We start from the raw sequence: 5,720 nt of genomic DNA, 5'->3' as shown, positions 1-5,720 counted from the left end.
ACATGATGTAAAGGAGAGTCCAGGAATAGCACCACCCTCGAAGGTGGGCTTCATGCCCTTCTAATTGATTCAACGTCGGCGTCCACCGTTTCAAAATCCGACATATCCATCCGCCCCGACAGCGGCGTTGAATCAATGAGCTGGGCACGGGAGAGGCTCGCGGCAACCACCTCTCCCATTGTAGCCGCGATAGGCTCGCAAAAAATTTTGCTAGAGCGCCAAGTACCCACCTCATTGCTATAGACAAGGGCTCGCCATTAGATCAACTTCGAAATCGCATAACGGACGCGGTGTAGAATGGCAACCGCTGCCAAGTCTCTTCCGTAATTGCGTCGGTCGAGTGATCGAAGAAGGTGATCTAAGAGAGGGTCCAAGCGTGTAGGCATTCGTTGGGGGATTCGCGCCGATGGCAAAAATTTGTGCAATACCCGAGCAACACCGGACGGAGGTGCAAGACGAGGGCTCCCGTTTTAGATCGAGTTTTAAAATCACCAAGTAGACGCGGTGAGGGGCTGGCAACCGCTGCCAAACCTTTTTCCGAAATTGCGCCAGCTGAGTGACAAGAATACATGATCTAAAGGAGAGTCCAGGAATAGCACCCTCGAGGGTGGGCTTCATGCCCCTCTAATTGATTCAGCGTCGCCGTCCACCGTTTCAAAATCCGACATTTCCATCCGCCCTGACAGCGGCGTTGAATCAATGAGGAGGGCACGGGAGAGGCTCGCGGCAACCACCTCTCCCATCGTAGCCGCGATAGGCACGCAAAAAATTTTGCTCGAGCGCCAAGCACCCACCTCATGCCTAGAGACAAGGGCTCGCCATTAGATCAAAACTTCGAAATCGCTGAACAGACGCGCTGTAGAATGGCAACCGCTGCCAAGTCTCTTCCGTAGTTGCGTCGGTCGAGTGATCGAAGAAGGTGATCTAAGAGAGGGTCCAAGCGTAGGCATTCGTTGGGGGATTCACGCCGATGGCATAAATTTATGCAATACCCGAGCAACACCGGACGGAGGTGCTAGACGAGGGCTCCCGTTTTAGATCGAGTTTTAAAATCACCGAGTAGACGCGGTGAGGGCTGGCAGCCGCTGCCAAACCTTTTTCCGAAATTGCGCCAGCTGAGTGACAAGAAAACATGATCTAAAGGAGAGCCCAGGAATAGCACCCTCGAGGGTGGGCTTCATGCCCCTCTAATTGATTCAACGTCGCCGTCCACCGTTTCAAAATTCGACATATCCATCCGCCCTGACAGCGGCGTTGAATCAATGAGGGGGGCACGGGAGAGGCTCGCGGCAACCACCTCTCCCGTTGTAGCCGCGATAGGCACGCAAAAAATTTTGCTAGAGCGCCAAGCACCCACCTCATGCCTAGAGACAAGGGCTCGCCATTAGATCAACTTCGAAATCGCTGAACAGACGCGCTGTAGAATGGCAACCGCTGCCAAGTCTCTTCCGTAGTTGCGTCGGTCGAGTGATCGAAGAAGGTGATCTAAGAGAGGGTCCAAGCGTAGGCATTCGTTGGGGGAGTCGCGCCGATGGCATAAATTTATGCAATACCCGAGCAACACCGGACGGAGGTGCTAGACGAGGGCTCCCGTTTTAGATCGAGTTTTAAAATCACCGAGTAGACGCGGTGAGGGCTGGCAACCGCTGCCAAACCTTTTTCCGAAATTGCGCCAGCTGAGTGACAAGAAAACATGATCTAAAGGAGAGTCCAGGAATAGCACCCTCGAGGGTGGGCTTCATGCCCCTCTAATTGATTCAACGTCGCCGTCCACCGTTTCAAAATCCGACATATCCATCCGCCCTGACAGCGGCGTTGAATCAATGAGGGGGGCACGGGAGAGGCTCGCGGCAACCACCTCTCCCCTTGTAGCCGCGATAGGCACGCAAAAAAATTTTGCTAGAGCGCCAAGCACCCACCTCATGCCTAGAGACAAGGGCTCGCCATGAGATCAACTTCGAAATCGCTGAACAGACGCGCTGTAGAATGGCAACCGCTGCCAAGTCTCTTCCGTAGTTGCGTCGGTCGAGTGATCGAAGAAGGTGATCTAAGAGAGGGTCCAAGCGTAGGCTTTCGTTGGGGGATTCGCGCCGATGGCATAAATTTATGCAATACCCGAGCAACACCGGACGGAGGTGCTAGACGAGGGCTCCCGTTTTAGATCGAGTTTTAAAATCACCGAGTAGACGCGGTGAGGGATGGCAACCGCTGCCAAACCCTTTTCCGAAATTGCGCCAGCTGAGTGAGAAGAAAACATGATCTAAAGGAGAGTCGAGGAATAGCACATCCGGGGTGGGCTCCATGCCCCTCTAATTGATTCAACGTCGGCGTCCACCGTTTCAAAATCCGACATATCCATCCGCCTTGACACCGGCGTTGAATCAATGAGAGGGGCACGGGAGAGGCTCGCGGCAACCACCTCTCCTATATAAGCTATTAGTGCGAGGCTCGCTCTGCATTAGAAATTAGCGAACACACCGACATCCGCCTTAAAAATCCAAATCCTTTAAAATTCCTACCAAACAGCCATTCACGACCCAATTTTTTATGGGGTCGGCAGAGGAGCAAAAGATTGTCATCGGTTAGGAGATGTGAGTTCATGGAGCCGAGGGACTGAAATGGTCATCGAGCTCATCCGATCAACTGGATGAATTTCACCTTGAAGGGGCCCCCAATCCAAAAGTTCCGGAGGTCATCTCCTGGAACTCTCGACAACAAGGCCCATCTTACATGCAAACTCTGCTACTGCGCAAACATAGGTTGCAATTAAAGAGAAATTGCGAGGCCGTCACAATGGCCCGAGGCCAATGGCTCCGACTAAAGTCAATTTTCTCTTGCAATCACCATGCCGCCGTTCACAGAGAGATCTCCCCATTCACTTGTGACGCGACGCACAATCCAAGGTCTAGACGCGAGCTCGCCCTTGAAAGAAAGACCACTTTCCAAGACATCCCCCGATGACACATTGGAACGTCAACCGCTGTCGAACCATTCCCAATGTTGTGCCGATCGAGTTGGCACAGAGGCGACCTTAGGGAGCTCCCGCGTAGCAATCGGGATGTGCTTTCGTGCCCATCTCTCACAAAAACCAATGTCAGCTGTGGACAAATTTGGAATCCAAGGGCTCGCATCCATCGATATCGTCGGCACTGGGTCTATATATTCAAAGGCCACGGAGAGGTTCCGATAAGAGAAGCTCCCCTGCTCGCTCGCACAAACATCCCAAATTCTAGACACAAGCTCCCGCCCTTAGCATCGCTCTCCAGATCACCGCAATGACACATTGGAACGACAACCGCTGTCGAACAACTCCCGAAATTGTGGCAATGGAGTGAGAAAGAAGAGCAACTTTGGGGAGCCGCGCATAGCAAACGGGCTGTGCTGCTGCTTCATTCCGCTCTTATATAGGATCCAAAATCGTTGATTTCGTTTGGAATCCGAGGCTGCATTCGTCCTTGCTCAAACAAGCAATGGCTCTTCTAATCGAATGGCCACGGGGAGCTTCCGATAACAAAGGCTCCCTTGTCACTCGTGATGCGCAGGCCAACTGCTAGACGACGGGTCGCCCTTCAGATCGCTGCCCAGGCAACCACCACAACGGCACCATTGGAACGACAACCGCTGCCGAACCATTCTGAAAATTTTGTGCCAAAGAAGTTGTTGCGTAGAGAACGACTCTGGGGGGCGAGCCCTCGCATAGCAAAATCGGGATGGCTTCACGGCCCTCCCAATAGAAACGATGCTGGTGCCAATATTCCAAAAATCTGAATAACGTGTCTTTCGCGAACACCAGCACTGATTTCTATTGGGGAGGGTCGACGAGAACTTTTGGTACCAAAGCTCCCATTGTAGCCGCGATAGGCACACAAAAAATTGCTAGAGCCCCAAGCACCCACCTCATGGCTAGACAAGGGCTCGCCATTAGTAGATCAACTTCGAAATCGCTGAACAGACGCGCTGTGGAATGGCAACCGCTGCCAAGCCTCTTCCGTAATTGCGTCGGTCGAGTGATCGAAGAAGGTGACCTAAGAGAGAGTCCAAGGCTAGGGATTCGTTGGGGGTTTCGCGCCGATAGCAAAAAATTATGCAATACCCGAGCAACACCGGACGGAGGTGCTAGACGAGGGCTCCCGTTTTAGATCGAGTTTTAAAATCACCGAGTAGACGCGGTGAGGGCTGGCAACCGCTGCCAAACCTTTTTCCGAAATTGCGCCAGCTGAGTGACAAGAAAACATGATCTAAAGGAGAGTCCAGGAATAGCACCCTCGAGGGTGGGCTTCATGCCCCTCTAATTGATTCAACGTCGCCGTCCACCGTTTCAAAATCCGACATATCCATCCGCCCTGACAGCGGCGTTGAATCAATGAGGGGGGCACGGGAGAGGCTCGCGGCAACCACCTCTCCCGTTGTAGCCGCGATAGGCACGCAAAAAATTTTGCTAGAGCGCCAAGCACCCACCTCATGCCTAGAGACAAGGGCTCGCCATTAGATCAACTTCGAAATCGCTGAACAGACGCGCTGTAGAATGGCAACCGCTGCCAAGTCTCTTCCGTAGTTGCGTCGGTCGAGTGATCGAAGAAGGTGATCTAAGAGAGGGTCCAAGCGTAGGCATTCGTTGGGGGATTCGCGCCGATGGCATAAATTTATGCAATACCCGAGCAACACCGGACGGAGGTGCTAGACGAGGGCTCCCGTTTTAGATCGAGTTTTAAAATCACCGAGTAGACGCGGTGAGGGCTGGCAACCGCTGCCAAACCTTTTTCCGAAATTGCGCCAGCTGAGTGACAAGAAAACATGATCTAAAGGAGAGTCCAGGAATAGCACCCTCGAGGGTGGGCTTCATGCCCCTCTAATTGATTCAACGTCGCCGTCCACCGTTTCAAAGTCCGACATATCCATCCGCCCTCACAGCGGCGTTGAATCAATGAGGGGGGCACGGGAGAGGCTCGCGGAAACCACCTCTCCCCTTGTAGCCGCGATAGGCACGCAAAAAAATTTTGCTAGAGCGCCAAGCACCCACCTCATGCCTAGAGACAAGGGCTCGCCATTAGATCAACTTCGAAATCGCTGAACAGACGCGCTGTAGAATGGCAACCGCTGCCAAGTCTCTTCCGTAGTTGCGTCGGTCGAGTGATCGAAGAAGGTGATCTAAGAGAGGGTCCACGCGTAGGCATTCGTTGGGGGATTCGCGCCGATGGCATAAATTTATGCATTACCCGAGCAACACCGGACGGAGGTGCTAGACGAGGGCTCCCGTTTTAGATCGAGTTTTAAAATCACCAAGTAGAAGCGGTGAGGGCTGGCAACCGCTGCCAAACCTTTTTCCGAAATTGCGCCAGCTGAGTGACAAGAAAACATGATCTAAAGGAGAGCCCAGGAATAGCACCCTCGAGGGTGTGCTTCATGCCCCTCTAATTGATTCAACGTCGGCGTCCACCGTTTCAAAATCCGACATATCCATCCGCCCTGACAGCGGCGTTGAATCAATGAGGGGGGCACGGAAGAGGCTCGCGGCAACCACCTCTCCCGTTGTAGCCGCGATAGGCACGCAAAAAATTTTGCTAGAGCGCCAAGCACCCACCTCATGGCTAGAGACAAGGGCTCGCCATTAGATCAACTTCGAAATCGCTGAACAGACGCGCTGTAGAATGGCAACCGCTGCCAAGTCTCTTCCGTAGTTGCGTCGGTCGAGTGATCGAAGAAGGTGATCTAAGAGAGGG

The sequence above is a fragment of the Cupressus sempervirens genome, chromosome 1 (genome assembly GCF_028749045.1).
Source record: "Cupressus sempervirens isolate cs-2001-9-10 chromosome 1, ASM2874904v1, whole genome shotgun sequence".
Taxonomy (NCBI): Eukaryota; Viridiplantae; Streptophyta; class Pinopsida; order Cupressales; family Cupressaceae; genus Cupressus; species Cupressus sempervirens.
The sequence above is the reverse complement of the archived record's forward strand: the minus strand, read 5'-3'. Positions refer to the sequence as shown.